Source organism: Elgaria multicarinata, chromosome 2, assembly GCF_023053635.1.
Source record: "Elgaria multicarinata webbii isolate HBS135686 ecotype San Diego chromosome 2, rElgMul1.1.pri, whole genome shotgun sequence".
In the NCBI taxonomy this organism is placed as follows: Eukaryota; Metazoa; Chordata; class Lepidosauria; order Squamata; family Anguidae; genus Elgaria; species Elgaria multicarinata.
In genome coordinates, this window is record NC_086172.1 from 23,493,704 (window position 1) to 23,516,521 (window position 22,818).

General features: G+C 40.6%; 1 protein-coding gene across 1 annotated transcript in view; it reads right to left on the bottom strand.

Moving 5' to 3' along the window:
- Window positions 1-22,818, bottom strand: part of PARD3B (par-3 family cell polarity regulator beta) — a 542,042-nt gene that overhangs the window by 145,147 nt on the left and 374,077 nt on the right. The gene's annotated exons all lie outside the window — the stretch shown is intronic.

The following is a 22,818-nucleotide window of genomic DNA, read 5'->3' on the forward strand; positions in this document are numbered from 1 at the left end:
CCACCGTGATAAAGCTTTAAGTGGTATTACAAAATGCTGCAGCTAATCAGTGCCATTGTATAATCTGTTGGGAATAGGAATGGTAAAAACACATCCAGGTATAATTTCAAACCTAGCCAAATTCAGATGATTCAACATTTGCTTTGCAACTGAAAACTTTGAACAAGGCACTATTAATAATATGAAACTTAAACGTTCAGCTGCCTCACTCCATAATTAAAGCAACAGAAAAGATCACAGCAGCCAGATGAGCCTGGTATATAGAGAGCAGAGAATGAAAAGCAAGAGGGGGATTAAAGCAAAGGAAAGCTGCCAATTAAAAAGTCAGGATTTACCCACCATTATTAAATTCAGAAGCACAGAAGATGTTCCTGGAAGCAAATAGGTAGAGAGGATGTATAAAAAGAATGGCAAGAGAATAATACATGTTGTTACACCATCACCTTTTGCTGCTGGAAAAAATTAAGAACAATAAAGTAGCAGCCGAATGACAAATCAGAACAAAAATGGACTTCAATAGCCGGGAGAGAAAATGACTAAAACAGAAAAAACACCTAAGGAACATGAGCTGAAAAGAGAACAAATGAAGACATCAAGGATTAACTTGCAACCACTAAATGTGCTTACAAAATTATTATATGGAAGGGTCTTTCACTTAGAATGGATGTGAAATCAGAGGGCCTACATTATGGGCTTTAAGTATACATCTAAAAATGAAAGTCTGAACATAAACTAAGAGGTGTTTACAACCCATGTATCACACAGGTACACTATGCTGCAATTCTCTGTGGGGTTCAACTTGGGGTTACTACTGTGAACAAGCTGCAATACGTGACATGCGGTGTTTTTTAGTGGGTGCTAGAAAACAGGAGGTGAGTATTGCTTACGTAGATGCAATGTAAAACCAGTGTCTGTGATGGTCACATGCAGGGGTCCAAAAAGTTTGGCTTGGCTCATTCAGCCAAGTGCTATAAAGCCATACCAGCTCCTTTCTCAAACAGACCAAACCTCCACTTCTACCCTTTTACTGTTCTGCAAACTGCATCATACTTCTGGGGACTGCAATAAGTTTGGGTAAGATGATCATTTCAAAGCATATGGAGACAAATGACTGATGCTGAATAAGACTGGGCTCTCTATGCAGTCAGGAAGGGGCTGACTGCATAAATAAGTAAATAAGTAAGTAGTGATGCCGCAATATTGTCTAATCAGTCTCAGAGGCCACACTTATGCAACCACATTCCACACTATTATGTGGGCATGCTAGCTCTGAAGGAGGGAGGGAATAGGGCATGGAAGATGGATTGAGAATGGGTTGCGAGTTCATGTGGCTCCTTCTTCCAGTCCCCAGTCCTGTTTAAAGCTAGTTTCCAACCCGGTTAAACACGGATTAGCCCTAAATATGGTTTAGGCCAGTTCTGATAGAAAGGCAGATGGGATCTGTTGAGTCGGGGAAGAAGCCCAAGGTCCATTCCACAAGCCTTTAATCATGATTAAAAGACCCTCCCACTAAACTACCCAAATTACAGAATGCTCATTGCTATTAATTGGAGGCAAAAAAACGGCCTCCAGGACAGGGAGGGGGGGACACTCTTCAGACACAAGTAATCCCCAGGCAAACAAACAAAAATAGGATTAAGCAGAAGCTTTGAGGTCACCACAGACAGCAATAAAGCACAAGTATTTCCTTTTATTTCTAGAATGTAACAATCCCTAGCACACAAGTAATTAATGGACAGATTAAAAAAAAGCAAGAAGCTTAATCCTCCTGGGGTTCCTGAAAGAAAGATGAAAGAAAGATCACATAGCAGAGGGAGAGAGAGAGTAGATGCACAGTCTGCCCGTTCAATGTCTTGATGGAACAAACACATGGAAATATATGTGAAAAGTTAAAACCCGATCAATTTTTGTCAACAAAAACAATCCTTCCTGTGAGAGTGCAGTTTATGGATCCCACTGTAAAGGAATGCCTCCTGCATGGCAACAACTGAGATAGATTTCCATTACAAATAAGCTAAAAACATCAATACAGCAAGGGATTTATTTTTATTTTTTAGGGTCAGGAGGATGGGGGGGGGGCAACTGAGCTAAAGCTTTCATTCTTTCTTTTATATGTGGCGTGTTTAATTTCAAGAGAAAAGATCATGCAGAGAGATTAATATTGTACATACCCCAATATTGTACATATCCCAATTAAGAAATAAAAATGAAAGCCCTTAAATTGGTTTTGTTAAGCATTATATTTCTACCGCCAGACTTTACATAGCAACTGAATAGGGTGAAGTGCTTGCCAAGATACCTGGCTGCCTAAGGTATGAATACCACATGCATACTTGGTTGCCATTGTCATAAACCCACTGGTATCCATACAATGATGTATTATAGCTGATATCAAGTGAGAATATTGTTCATTAAATTTATGTAAGACTAGCTGATATGCCCGGTGTTGCTCGGGTCTGTGAACAATGTTTATAACATTTATTTGATATATAATAAATTTTGATGCAACTTATTCATCTTTAGGTTGGTTGGTTTTTTTTTTTTTTTACTTTGGTTGAGTTAGTAAATTGTTTTGTTAGAATAAATGGGAAATTGTGTCAATAAGAACTTTATTTTAAATTAGAGTTTCGTGATATACCATATTTTTTGTTTTACCTGAAAAGCCTACCCCTCTCATCATGCCTTGGCCAGAGCAGCTACCGTATTTCTTCGATTCTAAGACACACTTTTTACCCTAAATAAACAGCTCTAAAAATGGACTACATCTTAGAATCGATGGCGTCTTAGAATCGAAGCAATACGGTAAGAGGAAAAGAGGAAGCTCCTGCAGCAGCCTCGAGCCATGCGAGCGAGGAGGAGCTGGTTGGGTAAGCGCCTGGTTTTTTGTTAGGCAAATTTATTCGTAAGTCCCATCGATTTCCATGGGACTTACTCGTGTGTCGTCGTCCACTGGTGCACAGACAAGTAAAGAGCGGGACTGGAGAGTTAAGTTTACTCTTTGTTTCAACGACTCCCTTTCTTCCCGCGCAAACGGCAGTTTCTTCTCTCACAGAGGGAAAAAAGAAAAGGACACAACCATTAGAAGAAAGCGCGGGGGGGGGGGTGAGGTTGGCTGGGCGGTGAGGGAAGTATTTCTTTGATTCTAAGATGCCCTTTTCCCCCAAATAAACATCTCTAAAAATGGGGTGCGTCTTAGAATCGATGGCGTCTTAGAATCGAAGAAATACGGGTATCAAACTTCAAGATACAATCAGGACACACAACACCCTTTCTACCAGCTAAAAAAGATGCAAACCTAAAAATATGTTTTCAAAATATGCCTGGCTTTGCCCAGATATCTGAATAACATATAGTAGGGAAGTAGCTAGGCCTGCTGTGCTGGTGAAACAGTGAAACAGTAGCTAGGCCTGTGAGTTAACTTTTAAACAAATTAAATTCATTTCCACCACAAATGGGTGCAGCCCATTTATGTGGGTTGTTTCCTTTTATGTGGAATTGGGTTCACTGCTTGAAACTGAGCACAGGAATCACAATGGCTGCCAAAGTCTGGCCTCCCACCCAAGGCATGCTGGGAGTTCCACCCAAGGCATGCTGGGAATTATAGGCATAAACCTAGGTGTTTTTTTTTATTAAATTCTTCAAAAATACTTAAAACCCCCAAATTCAGGTTTTTAGATTTTTTTCTGATCCATGTACACAAAGACCTATCTGGGTGAACAGCATTAAGGCAGCACCATATGTGGAAGTGGGTCAACATTTCCGGACATACGTGACACACACATATTTTCCGCTTTATAGGTAGAGGTTACACTTTTTTCGTGCTAGTGAGGATGGAGTAGAATCAGAAATTTCCCTACTCATACTAAAAGCGTGTATTTTGTGCTGAAAACCACATGTCTGAAAATGTAATGGAGGAACTATATAGTAGGCTAATTTCCAAAATCAAGAGCAAGCTTCTGGATACTTACAAGTGAGACAACGGTCAAACTGACAAATTTGTTAAGAAGCCAACAATATAGATGAATTTGTAAAAATGATCAGAAATGGCTGGCATTATTTTCTTGGAAATACTTTTGCAAGACATCTTAAGGAATGTGCTATCTTCTTAAAAACATTGTGATATATCACTTTTAGTATTCATTTATCTTCCTCCTGATTGGTTAGGAATGCAATTTGATAGGGAATTAATAAAATAAGAACTCGTGTCTGATTATATCATCTACTGACCAGGTCTGAAAGACAATGCATAAAGAGGGGAATTCTCTGTGCTCGCTCTACAGCACATGATTTTGTACTTTGTACCAAGGAAAAGGCCAATTTTACTCTGTCAGGCAGGGACGTTGGGTTTGTTTCTTCTACCACGCTCTGATTGGATCATCCCACTCCAACTTGCATATTACTAAGTAGAAATTGATGCTTCATAGCCTTTGGGAACTGTTCTTTAAGATTTTTTATTTGCCAACACTTTATTCTAGAGTCATGCCATTGACAAAAAAAAGAAGAGACTACTCCAAGAGTAAGCAGCTGGGAAAGAACCCTGCAACCTTAAGAAAAGGAACAGGCAACCCCATGCATTTTCTATGCATCTGTCTGCAGCGTACACAACACACACATCTCAAGAACCTGGATTTGAGAACAATAAGCTGTTTAGGCTGACAGCTTGGTATATAGTGCCTAAAAAAAAACTGACTTGGAAAGGCCATGGGCTGCTTTATCAATATGAGGCATGTCAGCTTAGGATCAACTTCACGTTTCACTGACAGTCACTTTCTAATCAACATTGCATCTTATGTGTATAAATGCATATATGGATTTCAAGGGCTGTGATGAAATCCCACCCACACCTCAGGTACCAAATGAGCTAGTTTTTATTCTCCCTCCTGCTTCTCCAACTGCCTGCTCTTTTGGCCCGTACAACAATAGTCCAATAGCAACAATAGTGGGTATTATATGGCAAATGCATTCATACGTCTAACTGTCTCATTTATACTTTCTGTATTAGCTTTGTTGCCAAGGGAAATTTCTAGCCAAACAGATTAGTTCATTTCCCCAGTTGTTGCTATGGGAAAGTGTGTGTTGGCTTGAACTTCAGGTTTGTTAAGTTGTTTTCCTTAATAGAATAGCCTATTATTTAAGTCATAGAATCACAGAATAGTAGAGTTGGAAGGGGCCTATGAGGCCATTGAGTCCAACGCCCTGCTCGATGCAGGACCCTGTGTGTATGAAATAATTCAAAAGAGCACCAAAAAATTTTACTTACAGAATTCTGAGTAACTCAGATTTCATTGTAAAGGAAAATCAAGTTTCTAGCCCTTATGACTACAAATTAATGCTTCAAAGTCAACAAAGCCTACTGACAATTCGGACATCATTACTTATTGGTGAGATTTCTATGCCCTGAATAACCTGTTGACTAGTAAAATCAGAATTATGTAAAACAACAATAACAAGGGGAAAAGAAAGTTTGAGAAATGATGCAAATTTGCTCAATTTGCATAATTTATAGATGTTGTGAAATAAAGTTTTTCTTGGCACATAATTTAGCTTGTCTAAATTTTTATATTTTAAAATTTTTATATTTATAATTATAAATATTCTAAATAAATAAATAATAAATTATGCAATTTTATTATTACACAATAAAAACACCAGAGAGGTGCTAATGGAGGAAGGAGCAGAATACCTCGTATTCTTATTCATGTTAAAAAAATTAACCCGTCTTTTGACCAAATTGGGTCTTCAGTAGAATTAGCAATTAGATAACCATTAGTTAATACCTGATCTTTTAAGGAACTATGCTGAAGGAAGTCTCAAATATTAGAAGGTAGGATCAGTAACCTCGTTTCCGTTGATAACAAACTTGTAAAAAAAAGATATTATTTTTCACTAGGGTTAAACTGGTCAATATAGTGACTATTTCTTTCAAGAAATGGTATGGCCAAATTGGGAGATGGTAAATAGGTATGGATGCAGGATAAATGGCTGAAGGGCATTAATGAAACCAACAATATTTATTTGTTATTTATTACTATTATTTATACCCACCTTTCACAATACAAATCCTTTTGAGGCAATCCATAAGTTGTATCAACATTCATTAATAAAATCACAATAAACAATAATATAAAAAGTGCAAGGAGCCATCAGGGACCATCACCTGTCTATGTGAGGTAGACACCAGACAGCATTTGCTAGCTCCTGATTGATCAGATTCCTCCTCCTGTTAACTAACACCTCCTTGATGAGACAGGATAAAGATGGGGTGTTTTTATAGTGTTATGTTAACCCATGCTAGCGCTCATCTAAACTAGATCATAGCTTGATAATTAGTCTAATATGTACAGAACTTATTTTTGATTTATTGTATGTTGTACAATGATCTCTCTCTCTCTCACACACACATTTAATAAAACCTTCCTAATTCAGATTCTGAGGTTTGACTGTTCACTGGGGCACCCTAATGAGAAATATCAACTAGCTGTTTGAGTTATGTTACAAAGTTTGGAGTTAAGCAGGAAGATGGTTGAAATCTCTGAGAGGCATCTGGAATTGTACCTGCCAGTACTTCATTCCGATAGATTGTGGAGCTCCCAGGTTGTGGCACCAACCAAGAAAGGAGATTGCAGTGCAGTCAACCTTACAAGGTTTGTGTATGTAGGGGCCCTTTCATGATTATGTGAAGTGTTTTAGATTCCTTTTGTTAGCTGAAGTCAAACGGATGTCACAGGAATAATGTTAGTAGAGTGTTCAGTATTATATACTATGCATGTATGCTCAGAAACTATTTGCATTATAGTCAATAGGAATTCCTCCCAGGCAGTTGTTCTTAGGAGTAAAGGGTACATAAGGGCACAATCCTATGTTTAGTCAGAAAAAAGTCTAAAAGTCATTTCCCCCCTCCTCCCTCCCAATCCCCTTTCCTTTTGTGTCATGTTTTTTAGATTGTAAGCCTGTGGGCAGGGACTGTCTTAAGAAATATTTTTGTAAGCCGCCTTGAGAGCCTTTTTGGCTAAAAGTGCTAAAATAAATAAATAAACCTGCATAGGTAAAGCTGCTTTAAGAGGTGTTCTGGGGTGTGAGTAGGAATACTGTTACCTGCCCCAAACGTTGGAATAAGTGGGCTAAAATATGAAATTTCAGGTGCGATGCAAGAGTTCCCCAAGGGAAGGAAAGAGGAGCCTTATCAAAAGTACTAGGCCCAATTTCTCAGAAACCTAAGAAATTTCTTAAATTGTATCCACAGAGAAGACCTCCACCGCTGTGGCTCAATCCATCTCACACGTCGTGACATTATTTCATGTTTGATAGTGACAATAATTTGTACTGCTGTCAATACTGGTATTTTGCGCACAACAAAAGCCAGAACTGGGTCAGCACAATTTTCTTTTGTTCCTGCAGAAAAATCCAACTTCTACCATTTTCCTCCCTTATAAATGCAGCAACCAATTGCTTCCACAGCTGTAGGCTGTCCCTGCTAAAAAACAATGGCTTCCTTTTTATGTTGTACTTGGCTGGCCAATACCAGGCTCTGTGAATTTCTCCATGATCAATGTTTCATCTCTTCGACAGGGCTATTATAATTGCATTAATATTTCTTGTTTATTTCTCACTCCTCTGTGGAAAATCTATAAAATTCCATCAATGATCTCTCTTTTATCCAGTGTATTTCTCCCCCCCCCACCAACTTGGCATAGTAGAGAAAAAATTCCAATTCTGAACAATCTGTGTACAGTTTTGCCTGTGTTGCTGCATTCCTGATACCTTATTCCTCTTGCCTTTTTTCACTCCTCTATCTTCTAAAATTTAATTTGTTAAAAATATTTTATCAGTTTCTTAGGAAACTGGTACATAGTATATCTGGTAAGTTTACTGTCTTCCTCAAAAGGCCAGAAAACTTTCTTATCTCACCCTGCAAGCTGATCATCATTAACTGAGTATTTCTATAGCATTTCATTCCATCCCTCTGCCTCATTTACCAATGTTTCTATTATTTACTATTATTATTTTCTATTATTACCCAGAATTGGAGGAAAGGATTCCAGCCTTTCATCCTCTCATTACTGTCATGTCTCTTTCTACCACCTCCCAAGGTTTGGTGCTTCTTTTTCTACCACCTCCCATTCATTTTCTTTCAGTCTCCCTCTCCTCTATTCCCACTGCTGGTGCCTCTTCGCTCGCCTGCGAAGCTTAACAATCGTGAAGATGGGGTGGATTAATCACTACAGAGTCTTAAGAACATCAGACGAGCCCTGCTGGATCAGACCCAGGGTCCATCTAGTCCAGCACTCTGTTCACACAGTGGCCAACCAGCTGTCGACCAGGGACCAACAAAGCAGGACATGGGGCAACAGCACCCTCCCGCTCATGTTTCCCAACAACTGGTGTATACAGGCTTACTGCCTCTGATACTGGAGATTGCACTTAGCCATCAGGACTGGTAGCCATTGACAGCCTTCTCCTCCAGGAATTTATCCAACCCCCTTTTAAAGCCATCCAAATTGGTGGCCATCAGCACATCTTGTGGTAGTCAATTTCAGAGTTTAACTATGCACTGTGTGAAAAAGTACTTCCTTTTATCTGTCCTGAAACTCCCGCCAATCAAGCTTCAAGGGATGACCCATTTCGAGAATTTTGGGAGAGGAAGAAAATGTCTCCGTACCCACATTCTCCACCCCATGCAAAAACATGTACACCTCTTATCAGGTCTCCCCTTAGCCCCCTTTTTTTCCAATCACAGCTGTTGTAAAAGTCCCTCCTAGGGGAGATGCTCCAGTACCCTGATCATTTTTCCAGCTCTAGATTATCTTTTTTTTTGTAGGTGTGGTGACCAAAACTATATTCAGTATTCTAAGTGTGGCTGCACCATAGAATTATTTAAAGGCAGTATGATACTGGCAGTTTTATTCTCAATTCCTTTTCTTACAATGCCTAACATGGAGTTTGCCTTCTGTACAGTGACTGAACACTGGGTTAAAACACTTTCATCGAGCTGTCCACCACAACCCCAAGATCTCTTTCTTGGTCGGTCACTGCCAACTCAGATTCCATCAGCTTATACTTGAAGAGCTTTTTTTGTCCCAACATGCATCACTTTACACTTGCTTACATTGAACCGCATGTGCCATTTGGATGCAGGTTGGAGAGATTTTTTTGGAGCGCCTCACAATCCCTTTTTGTTTTAACCAACTTAAATAACTTGGTGTCGTCGGCAAACTTGACCTCTTCTCTGCTCACTCCTAATTATGGCTCGGGTCCAGGTTATCTGAAAGACTATGCCTGCCCATGCTTTGAGGTCTTCTGGAGAAGCCCTTCTTTCAGTCCCACCATCTTCACAGGCGCGCTTGGTGGGAACATGGAAGAGGGCCTTCTCGGTGGCTGCTCCAGTGCTTTGGAACTCTCTTCCTGGGGAAGCTAGACTGGCTCCCTCCTTGATGGGCTTTCGGAAGCAGGCAAAAACTTGTTTGTTCCAGCAGGCCTTTGGAGAGTAATTTGATCCTCCAACTATGTTAAGGACTTGTAAAACTGTCGTGTATTTTAAACGTTTATGTTTTAATATTGTAATTTATTTATTTATTATTATTATTTTTGTACATTTCTGTTCCTAGGTTTAAAATGTATATGTTTAAAATTTTGTAAGGCCGCCTTGAGGCCCAGTATTGGGCAAAAGGCGGGATACAAATAATAATAATAATAATAATAATAATAATAATAATAATAATAATAATAATAATTCCAGATCATTTATGTTAGTTTCTTAGTTTCTTTACATTAGTTTCTTTACAACTCCCTGAATGCTGTTGTCATTTTCAATGTTCTTCATGTTTGAGGGCAAAAAGAAGAATTAAGGAAGTTACATGGAAGGCAAAGGTTCCCCCCCACCCCAACCCTGCTGCTCTGGCTGGCTTTCCTTTCAGCTGTGCTTGGGTCAGAGTGCTCTAACACAGGAGGACCACTAGCAAGGTGAGCAGCAAGATGCAACCTGCAACCTTCCCCCCTGCTCCACACAATGCACTCTGGCCCATCTGTGGTGGTGGAGAGACAACCAGAAGAAAAGTTTCCATTTCCTTTCCCCACATTGCTGCTTACTGTAACCCCCTCCAGGGCACAGACCAGTTCTGGGCTCCACACTTCAAGAAAGACGCAGACAAGCTGGAGCGTGTTCAGAGGAGGGCAACCAGGATGATCAGGGGTCTGGAAACAAAGCCCTATGAGGAGAAACTGAAAGATCTGGGCATGTTTAGCCTGGAGAAGAGGAGATTCAAATACTTGAAAGGTTGTCACACAGAGAAGGGCCAGGATCTCTTCTTGATCATCCCAGAGTTCAGGACATGGAATAATGGACTCAAGTAACAGGAAGCCAGATTCCGGCTGGACATCAGGAAAAAATTCCTGACAGTTACAGCAGTACGACAATGGAACCAATTACCTAGGGAGGTCATGGGCTCTCCCACACTAGAGGCCTTCAAGAGGCAGCTGGACAACCATCTGTCAGGGATGCTTTAAGGTAGATTCCTGCATGGCTCAGTATCTGAAAAGGCTGAAGACTATTGCTTCAGATTTTTTGGAGTACAACTCCCAGGATTCCTGATCATTGGACATGCTGGCTGCAGCTGACGGGAACTGGAGTCCAAAACATTTGGAGAGCACCAGATTGGGGAAGGCTGATGTGGAACATTGGAAACTGGCTATTGCATCTAACCATTAGCACAGACAGACATGTTACTCTCATTACAAAAGTCAGCCACATCAATAACAGCTATTGGGCTGGAGCAGTTATGCTCCCCGGATGAGTTTTTCCAAATGACGGGCATAAACGTTTACCAACAAATAACATGTCATTCATCAGCTACAATTACAACAAAGAAGAAAATGTAAGATCACAACCACTATACCCTAAACAGGTCTCTTTCTGTTAGCCTGGTTATGTCTTGCCATGTGCTTTACTGAAAATAGCCAATTCACTATCCAAATGAGCTTTTTAACTTTCCCCCTCTCCTTTCCTATAATAATCTACATATAGCAGCCTTCAAAAGAGGAACCATCCTGGTCCTCAAAGCCTACTGGTGTTGCATCTCGCAGCCAGTTCCCAGATAAGCTTACTTTTAAAAAATACAGCTAAGACTCTTAAAAGCTGCTTTCTGTCAGCAAAAGCTGACAGCAAAAGCTAGATTTCACTTTGCACTTTTTTACCAGGATGCCAGAAAGAGGACTTGGATTTCTTACCTTCAGGAATAATTTATTATTTCAATGGATCTCCTGTAATCAATTAAGCTGCATTTTTATTTAATTACCTAACAATCTATGTTCTCCTTGTGTGTTTATTAAATAATAAACCTAACCGCATGGCTAAGAGAACCTGCGTGTTCTGATCTGGGGGAATTCTAACAGGCTTGTGTTACTTGCATTAGCTCCTTTATCCGTTTGGTCAAAAGTATTCATGAAATGTACTACAACTCATTGTGATAGGTTTGTATGTGGATGGTGATGATATGTGGTTAAAAACTGGATCATGAAGAGTCAGCAGATGGACGCTTAAACCAACATAACTAAACCAAATCCGTAATCTCAGAACCCTGCTGCTTTAAAGTAAATAAAAAACCCAGCAGATGGTGGCAACCTGCCAATTTATAATGTGTTTTTGGGTGGCCATAATCCCAGCAAGAGAGATGGAGTAACTAAAAACTGTCAACAGCAAGCTATTGTCCTGGTAGGAATGGGACAGGAGTTAGGTTGGAATATGGGAGGCAGATCCCAACGGCCGTCCTAGTTAGAATTTAGGAAGCAGGGTTGAATAATGGTAATTCAGAGGAGTCAACCTGAAGTTCAAGTCAATCACAGGTCAGGGATCCAGCAGAGACTGGAAGGAGGGCAGTCAGTCAAAAAATCTGCAAAGGAAGCAGGCGATCTAATGTGTAGCCTTCCCAAGAAAGAGACAAATCCTGATTCTACCTTTTTACCCAGGCCTGGAAGCCTAACCTGGAAGCATATATAGCCAGGCTGAGTAAGGGGAACAACAGGCTGTATTTTGGGAAGGCGGGGGAACGGGGAGAAATGCTAGGATCTCGGAAGACATTCTTTATCTACCATGGAACCCTCCAAGGAAGTTCACTACACAGACCAGGAGCTGTATGGTTCAAGCCCTGACCTATCCAAACAACCACTGACATAAGACCGCCTTTGACTTGGGTTCAGAGATCTCCATAAACGCTACAGTGTTTCGTAACACATGCAGTCTTTATATACACCTTTTAACCCTGACACAATAATGTAAACTGCACAGGTGATGTCTTTCTTCTGAGTGCTTACCAATACAAAAATACTGACTGCTAGATTGAACAGCAAGCAGCTAAATATTTTCGGGATGGGAAAAAGATGCAGCATTCAATTTTCACAATGTTGTGAATGCATGGTGAAGCAGGTTTTCTTGTAATTTTACTGAGCATGTGTAATTGGGGTTAGAGGGGCTTGTTAGCACAGCATAGGAAAAGAAGCTTTTGGGGGCACAGAAGAGGATATAAAGGGGTATAGAAGTAGTGGGGGTAATGCTTTAAGTTTAAGGGGGCAAGTAGGGATACAAGAAAAACATTGTATCAGGGTTAGATGCTTTGGGGTATAAGTATAGATAAGGCCTGGTGAAGTATAATTTGATATTGCTTAAGACATTAGTCATTAGAAGTTTGTGATTTGAGCCAGCTGTCTTGTTCCTTATAAGGAAACTGTGACTGGTCAAGGGTTATGGAAAGGTAGAATTGTGGTTTGGAAATCCCCATGTCTAGAAGAAAAAAGAAGTTGCCCACATGAAAAGCAGAAGTAATGTCCAGTTTAGGAACAAACAAATATGTCACACAAAGACGAGGTTAGTCTCTACTGATGATGCGGAGCAATGGACTTAGATATTTTAAAATAAATTTAATATGTATTAGGAGGGAGGTCTCTGACTTTGAGAAAGCTTTTTAAGTCTGAACACAGAGGAGGAAAGTATGAGATCCAGGACGTTGCTCTGAGCCTAGCATGCCTAGAGATCTCTGAACCCAGTGACCCCTTGGTTTTGCCTGGGAGAAACGGAAGTCTCTCTGGAGAGGAGGCTTCCCTTTGCAGAGTCAGTATGAGTGGTGCAGAATTTGTGAGTATGCAGGATCTGTGAGCATGCCATTTTGCTTTGCTTGGGAAGAAGGTGTGCGATTGTGTCAAACTTCCTCTTTTCTTTAATAAAATACATTTAATTTTAAAGTCTGAGTAGATATTGTAAGTTTTAAGTGTAATCTGGGTGAATGCAAACATTCTGTCTTGAATCCTCAAGCTCACCTGCACCTATAACACTTGGGCCAAACCATGGCTATTTGAGATAGGAGTGCCTGAGTACCTAATACCAGGGACCGTGGAATTTTAGCCTTTTAGTTTTTGCCCTACAATGGTCAAAAAACAAGTTCGCTGTCTTTTGTTAATGAAAATAGGGAGGGAGAAAAACAACACATTGAGAATTCAGTTGTGGCTACATGGATTGAAGTTATTGTTATGTGAACAACCTGGTGGAATTATGCAGTTCCAAAAATCATCAAGAGAGACATTTCTAGGTATTGCTGTGGCTTGATGAGCAAGCTATGACCCAGAGCTTTTTTTTTGAATATAAAAGAAGAACATGAGGGTAAACACTCCTCTATTTCCACCCCCACTTGAGATGTATGAAAACACTGGTTTGTAGTGAACTGAACTCTGTGAGGCTAGAGAGAGGTTGGAAATAAGAGTACAAAAACAGGAGACTGAAAGTACCATAGCCTCTACCACAACAGTCTAAAATATTTATCACCAGTTAAACACACAGCATGGCATAACTTCCTCCTTTGCAAAGCATTTTTGGCTGCAAAAGGAGTACCAGCAGAGCCAGTGATTCAGAGCTGCCTCTTGCACCGTATGGATTGCCGTGTTCTCTTCCGATCTATAATTACTATAAATCATCATTATTTACTTTCAAAAGATGACCAGTGTGAGTTCTATGAAGGAAGACATCTGACAGGTGAAGGATCAATAGAAAAGCGATCTATTACACATGCCAGCTCCAATTCAATTCAGACGCAAGCACCATTATCTTAACCCTCACACAAGTTCATTCTTGGTTTATGCCTCTGATTAAGTAGCATGAGAAGATGTGGTGGTTCCACAAAAGATGCTTGGAACATCCCCTTTCAGCCTCAAATGAAGCATTTGTGAATGTTCTCAATGCGGGGTGGAAAATGGAAGAGCGCTATCAAAATCCCAGCCTATATAAGTTTTCCATTTGAATAATAGCCAATGCAAAAAAATATAATTTAATTTTTTAATTGTACTTTCCTAGATTTGTCAGGGCCCAACTCCGCTATAGTCAGCTCAGCAGCTATTCCTTTATTCTAAATGTTGTGTCATGACTTATGGAAGGAGAGACAGAACTGTTTACATTGGCCTGCTGGTTTCCTAATTGGTCAATGGGGAAGTGAAGCTGCTGTTACATGTTCTGGTGTTTATAGGAGCAGCAGCAGCAGCCACAACAGATCTGAAATGAGAAGCACCTCAAATCAGTCAGACGGGACTAATCTATCCTTTTGGTCTTGTGATATTGCTGCCTCTTTGGAAACCAGATATCTGATAACTTCATGAAGTCAGCAAAAAATGGAATGATGACCTTGACCTGCACAACATCATCTAGTATTTTTTTTCATAAATTGCACATACCATAACTATGCTGCTATGATCTAATAAGAATCTAAAAGTAATTAACTGGATTTTTTTTTAAAAAAAACCTTCAATGCCTTAATCAAATATGTATTCTTATCAGGTTTCTGAGGCAGCAGTAAATTGGGACATTTAAAAAACTGGGACCTCATCCAATCTGTGATCTGATCAGGGTTCAATGGTTATAATAAATTGGGACTATTAAAACTGGGATCTCATCCAACACTTTATTTTGTCTAAACCACAGAATCTAGCAGTGCTGCTAAGTCAGGAATATTCAATGAACAGAAATGCTGTGTTGAATTAACTCTTACTAAATATGATGCAAAATATACAAGAGTTTCAACACAGATACACTCATTCTGAAGTTGAGTTGCGGTTATAATATTAGCTAGCTTTTATAAGGAATTCAATAATGAAAACAATCTTTCTACCATAATAATCTGCAGTCCTGTATGGTTATATAGGCATAAGTTTCATTCAATGACTTACTTGGGCGATAAGCACAAGCAACTTTGGGCTATAGCCCTGGTTTTCTGCCTATCGTCCCCCAAAGTACAATTAAAGAGATAGTAAAGAAACAGAGCCTCATAGAGTGCATTCATTTCCATTTTAAAGTTTACAATATAATTTCATTTTGGGAGCAAAAAACCAAGTATCTATTTCTACTATCTCTTTCATAACACAATACGAGGGGCAATTTGCCGTAATGCTGATTTCTAGTAACCCATAACTTTGGGGGGGGAAAACAAAAATAAACAGTGATAGAATAGAAATAGATTTCAGGTCACTGCCCTTCTTTCAAATATGGGGTTAAAATATTTTCATTTCTCTGGGATGAATTTAGCATGAGCTGGGTACCCACAGCTGCAATATTAAATTGCAGTTTCCCAAATATCAAAAACATATGTATTGATTTAAAGTATATTAGCATGCAGCAAGGCTTGAGGCTGATAAGACAGGGAGAACTACTCTACATCTTTGGAAGGCTTCCTATAATTCAAGTAAACTACAAACGTGATATCATTTACAAGGTCCTGAGATTCACTCTCCTAAATACTCAGTCCACACCAGCTGCTGGAAACAAGAGCCAGATGTACATTTTACTTCTTACTTTTCTGTTTACAGACCTGTTTTTTCCCAGTGAGAAACTGAAAGGCAAGGGCATTTCCTTTCATATTCTCTGTGTGCTTTTTATTAAAAACATTCAGGTTTTACACGTGTGTGTGTGTGTGTGTGTGTGTGTGTGTGTGTGTGTGTGTGCATCTACATATGAAGAATAAGATGTTAGGCCCTCCTGGAAAGAAGACTTCCGTCTCAGTAGGAATTCTTAAGTAAAACAGAGAAACAACCAGGAAAAATAGCTCTTTTAAGTGATACGAATATTAAATACAGCTGAAAAAAAGGGAAAGTTATGGTAAAGCACAAGCTACCTGATACATCTGGTTTACTTTAGGAAGAACTTCAGAGGCAAGAATATTAAAAAGCAACATGACTTGCCTTCTAGTTAGGGATGGGACCAGGGGAGAGGCACTTTCATTTCAGAAAAGGAAGTATGCATTCCCCCATATTGAATGTTAAATCTGTAGTGGTTTAAGAACGAACCGTCTCCATTAGAACACACACACACACACAAAGAGAAAATAATGTTTCTCCTTTAAAAATAATTTGTTAGGACTTTGAAGCTGATCTAGCCAAATTTTGTAAAGCAGGACCTACATGGTGACTTTGTATACCATGAATCAGGGAGTGAAATTTCATTAACCACTTAAAATTTAAACCACACCCCTCCAAGCTATTTCTGGCAGCCTATCAGACCACTAGAAATCTCTGCTGCTGGGGGTGGGGTGGGGTGGGGAATGCAGTGGCACTGACTGGGGTTTCCTAGGCTAGTGTTAACCGAGGAATCTCTGATGAAATATGTGGGGCCCACAGCTGCTAGCATGCCGAAAGGACCTGGATCTTGAATTCTGCGTCTGAAATCCATCCATACAATCATGCTGACCACTTCCACCAATTGATTAGGACAGAAGCTTCAGCCCTAGGATGGGGACATAGGGAGTTATCCTTCATGAAGATTAGGGTGACCCTATGAAAAGGAGGACAGGGCTCCTGTATCTTTAACAGTTGTATTGAAAAGGGAATTTCTGCAGGTGTCATTTGTATATATGGAGAACCTGGTGAAATTCCCTCTTTGTCACAACAGTTAAAGCTGCAGGTGCCCTGCCCTCTTTTAAATCTGGTCACTCTAGTATAGCTCCTGCAGCTTTAACAGCTGTGATGAAGAGGAAACTTCACCAGGTTCTCCATATATACAAATGACACCTGCAGAAATTCCCTTTTCTATGCAACTGTTAAAGATACAGGAGCCCTGTCCTCCTTTTCATATGGTCGCCCTAATGAAGATGACATGGAGTAAGGCCAGAGAGCTTGGACTTGGGGAAAAAACTTCTCCTTATTCCCCTTGACCAGTACAACAGTAACGTCAGTCATGTTACCCCCAGGCATAGAGAGTTAACAATAGAAGGCTAATACAGTTTACCAATGTCAGGAAAACAATTAAAATTGGATATAACGCTCTTTGTTTGTGTAGCTTCTGCTCACCATTGGATGGTTCTTCTATCGCTAGGTACTGCAATTCTTAGATTTACTATAAATTAATTTCTCTACTAATAAGGAATGAGCAGCTGAATGTGCAGAGCCTACATTCTAGTAAATCTTTTTTGGAAGCTGGGTCCATTCAGAAGGCAAGACAAAGTATGCAGCTAGTGAAGTCATAGTGGCAGCAAGATCTATGGCACAGACTCCCACTGTGTAGTTGCTGCTGCCAATATGTGCATTAAAATCTTAGGCCTGAATTACATTATACATTATGGGATTAGTGAATCTTGGGGCAGAGTTATAAAACTCATCTTTACTGTCTGCGTAAGCCATCATTAGGTGAACAGTCAATAACAACATAAAGCACTAAAGTTCCACTCAACTGGATAACTTGGGAGCTTATCTTAGTCAACGTCTCCTGCATTTTTTCTTGCCTGTAGTAATATGTCACCAGGAAGCCAGTTTTCCTTTTTATTATTGATAAAATCATCTGCTACCTTTTCAAGAGCTGGGCAATAAATTATTTTTTATCTGCCAGCATCGTACACCAAACTGAGTTAATTCGGCTTTGTTCATATACACACGTTTATTGTTTCATGACTGAAGCATCATTTGCTGATTTGTATCTACCAACAAGCTGTAACAGGTAAACTACACTAAAGGCAGAAGTTTTGCATCGACTAAAACACAATGGTCTTTGTTGGAGTTGCTTCAGTCACAGCTGAAAGCCATAAAGTAGCCATGGAGCAAGCAAGCAGAAATCAGGTGGGGTACATGCATTCCTGAGAAGGCTGTAGGCATTTACCATGGCGACTGCTAATTTGAGGCACATGGAAAGCGCATCTGACACCTGCACTATTAAAATCTAGGACTACATGGAGGGGTAGGACTGCCACACTGAAGGTTGTACAGCTTTGTGCATTAAAATCTAAACCATCCTACATTATGAGCGGTATCCAGTGCTGCCGCTGTGCTTCCACTTCTTCTGTTGTGCCAGTGGGACACACCGCCAGCACGGTAGGCAGTTAGCGCTGCCTTAAGCAACCCTGAAATGAGTGGTAACCCTCATTTCCAGGTCAGGACAGGTCAGCAGAGCTTCCTTCTGCAAGTTCCACTGATGTGCCCCATTCTGTAAATGAGCGTTTCCAACTGCTTTAAGTACCGCTAGTTCCTGGTTGCATTAGCGGTGCATCCCGCTGGCATGCCGGCAGCATTGCATACTGCCCTATGGGATTTATAAACCTTGGGGCACAGTTGCAAAATTAGTCTCGGCTGCTTTAACTTCTACCATTACAAAATCTGTATGGAAGGAAATCCCATGAAAGGGTGGGGAGTTGTTTTCTGCTTGTAACCTTCCCTGTCACCGGCTGGTTTGCCCTCTTCCCCCAAAATCAGAATTCATGAGATTCCATCCCCACCTCCCATTCCAGAAGATGATTTGTCCTGTCTTGGAAACACTGCATAGGAGACTAGGGGTTGTGAAGTAGATGATATACCTTACACTGTGTCAAATTGCCCTGAGGAAGGACCTAATTATTATTATTATTATTATTATTTATTTATCACCATCAATGTACATGGTGCTGTACAGAGTAAAACAGTAAATAGCAAGGCCCTGCCGCATAGGCTTACAATCTAATAAAATCATAGTAAAACAATAAGGAGGGGAAGAGAATGCCAACAGGCACAGGGTAGGGTAAGCAGGCACAGGGTAGGGTAAAACTAACAGTATAAAGTCCACACAACATCAAGTTTTAAAAGCTTTAGGAAAAAGAAAACTTTTTAGTTGAGCTTTAAAAGCTGCGATTGAACTTGTAGTTCTCAAATGTTCTGGAAGAGCGTTCCAGGCGTAAGGGGCAGCAGAAGAAAATGGACGAAGCCGAGCAAGGGAAGTAGAGGCCCTTGGGCAGGCCAGAAACATGGCATCAGAGGAGCGAAGAGCACGAGCGGGGCAATAGTGTGAGATGAGAGAGGAGAGATAGGAAGGAGCTAGACAGTGAAAAGCTTTGAAGGTTAACAGGAGAAGTTTATATTGGATTCTGAAGTGAATTGAAAGCCAATGAAGAGATTTCAGAAGCGGAGTAACATGGTCAGAGCGGCGAGCCAAGAAGATGATCTTTGTGGCAGAGTGGTGAACAGAAACCAACGGACTGATGTGAGAAGAAGGAAGGCCAGAGAGAAGAAGGTTGCAGTAGTCCAACCGTGAAATAACCAGTGCATGAACAAGCGTCTTGGCAGAAGAGACAGACAAAAATGATCGAATCCTGGCAATATTATACAGGAAAAAACGACAAGATTTAGCTACTGCCTTAATATGAGGAATAAAGGAGAGCGAGGAGTCAAATATAAAGCCAAGGCTACGAGCTTCCTTGACCGGAGTAAGCGTAACATCATTGACAGTAAGAGAGAATGAGAGATGAGGAGAAGGTTTAGGAGGAAAAACAAGCAATTCAGTCTTTGCCATATTAAGTTTCAAACGACGATGAAGCAGCCAAGCTGAGATATCTGAAAGACATGCCGAGATACGATCGTGAACATCAGGAGAAAGTTCCGGAGATGACAGATATAGTTGTGTATCATCGGCGTACAGATGATATTGGAGGCCATGAGATTGAATAAGCTTGCCCAAGGGCAACATGTATAAGGAAAACAACAACGGGCCAAGCACTGAGCCTTGCGGAACCCCTACTGAAAGGGGAAAGGAGGAAGACGAGTTGCCATTAGCCAACACACTGAAAGAGCGACCCGCTAGATAGGAGGCAAACCGGTTATAGACAGAGCCACAAAATCCAAGGTCATGAAGGGAATCTAAGAGAAGATCATGATCAACCGTGTCAAAGGCTGCAGTTAGATCAGGGAGAATAAGAACGGAATAATGGCCTTTAGACTTGGCAGTAAGGAGATCATTGGTGATCTTAGTAAGGGCTGTTTCGGTGGAATGCAGAGGACGGAATCCAGATTGAAAAGGATCCAAAGCAGAGTTACTAGAAAGAAAGTCAAGACAGCGAGAGTAGACCGCACGCTCCAGGATCTTTGAAACAAACGGCAACAAAGAGACAGGTCGGTAGTTAGACAGAGATAGCCTATCAAGAGTAGGTTTCTTGAGAATAGGAGGGACTGTAGCATGTTTAAAAGCAGAAGGAAATGAACCCGAGGACAGAGAAAAATTTATAATATGAAGCAAGGAAGGGAGGATAGCAGGGATAAGATTAATAAAGACGCGAGAAGGAATCGGATCACGAGAACAAGTGGAAGGCTTCGAGGAGCGCAGTATTGTAGACAGTTCATCCGCTGAGACCGAAGGAAACGCAGAGAAATTTGCAGGAGGAACTGACAGATGAGGAACAGGAACTGGAAGAGGAGCAGAGCTGGCCAGACAGTGACCTAAGGGTCCAAAATGCATTGGAATTGGTTTATCGTATTAAAAAAATATCCTTTGTTCTACCCATTTCTCTTTGCCTTTTTGTGTGTGTGTGGGGGGCGCATCTCTGGAAATTTGCACACAGGTACACACACGTGAGGATGGCCCACACCCAAGCAAAGCAACACTTCTGCAGATCTGCTTCTCACACAAAAGCACCATGTTGGCATCTAGATTAGTTGCTGTAAGCCATGGGTGGCCAACCTATGGTATGGATGCCAACAGGAATTTGATGCACACCTAGATAGAAGTGGGTGACCCACAGCTCTGGCCATGACAGATTAAGGCCTGCATTCCTGCTGCCTCTTCCTGACAGCTGCCCGGCTCATTAAACTACCAGTGAAAAAAGCCTGTGGGGCTGCATGTGTGGTGAAGTCTGCACTAGAATAATGCGCTCTCATCCAATGGAGCTAATTTGAGTCACGCTTGCCAAAACAAAAGACGGGCTACCACTGCTCTAAGCTAGAAGTGCAGTTACCATGTTACACAGATGACAGAGAAAACAGAAATAACCTCCTTGCCTATGTGATATGATTTAAAGACTTCCTTTGGTAAACACTTTTTTTCTTAAAGCAGAATTAAAAGATATGAAATCGGCCAATGGAAAAAGGTGATATTTCTGTTCTCGTTAATTGTGGGATAAGAATCAAATATGTGAGTTAAAAATATCATCTAGGTTCATCAGCTTCTAAGCACACCTGCTGTTCTCCATTTCAATCTCAAACATTTCCAGGTCAAAAAGGTGAATAATTATTAGAGAAGATAAACCAGAATTATAAAGGCATTGAACTGACTGTTTTTAATAGGTTCTTACCAATTAACTGTCACTCCAGGGAATACATTCTATTTCGAAAGAGAATTTATCACTAAAAGAAATGTTAACAACCATTACTCCACGTCCAATTGGAACATTAGCCCTAGAAACAGACGGGATCATTCCTTTAAGTCTGCCAACATTTTAGCAAATGACACTGGCCCTTTAACAGATGGGATACATACTTCTTAGCTTGCCAGGATCCTAATAAAAGACATTGGCTTCTGTAAAATGAAGGACACATACCTCTCAAATTGCCAGCATCCAAAGCGGGAGTCAGAAGTTTAAAATAAAGAAGGGACCCAGGCTAGCAATACCAGACATATGCTACAGCAATTTCAGTGCCACTGGTGCAAACCGTGGCCAAACACTAATTAATTCATTAAAACTACTGCAAATGTATATTCAGAATAGGTATCATCTCTATTAGACAAGCTGTCATTTGTGCCACAAACAATACCGGGGGAGCATGTCTTGCTTTTGGACGAATTTGGAATGATTGCAGTTATTATGATTGTCAGGAACTGCTAGCTGATTTTATCACATATTATTTATTTATTTACAATATTTATATACCACTCCCCATTGATAGTTTTGGAGATAAAATGAAAATTTTATCAACAAGGTAAAATGAAAATAAAATCAAAATAAAACACTTAAACAGATTTTAAAAGAAGCAAATGCAGTGACTCATGGGTGGACATTAAGAAAAGGCTTCCTGGAATAATGGCATTTTCAGGAGGTGCCAAAAGGAGTACAAAGTTGGTGCCTGCCTGCCCTCCAGAGGAAGGGAATTCCATAGGAGGGGGGAGCACCATGCTGAAGGCTCTTCCCCTGGTGGACTCCAATCAGAGGATGGGTCTATGTGGAACCACCAGGAGCATGCAGTCGGATGACCTCAGTGACCGGGCAGGTTGGTAGGGGAGAAGGCGCTCTCTCAGGTATCCTGGTCCCAAGCTGTTTAGGGCTTTGTACACAAGTACGAGAACCTTAAACCTGGCCCAGTAGCGAATAGGCAGCCAGTGCAGTTCCTTCAGCAGAGGAGTTACATGCTGGAAAGGGGGAGCTGCAGCATTCTGCACTAGCTCCAGCTTCAGGTGCAGCTTCAAGGGCAACCCCACATAGAGTGCATTGCAGTAACCCAATCTTGAGGTAATGCTTTGAGCAAATTTAAATATAGAAAGTGTTGTATAAATTATAACAGCAATCTATTGAATTGAACAACCAACAATAGCGATAGGATCATGCATACTTGTGACCCACCAAGCCCAAAGGA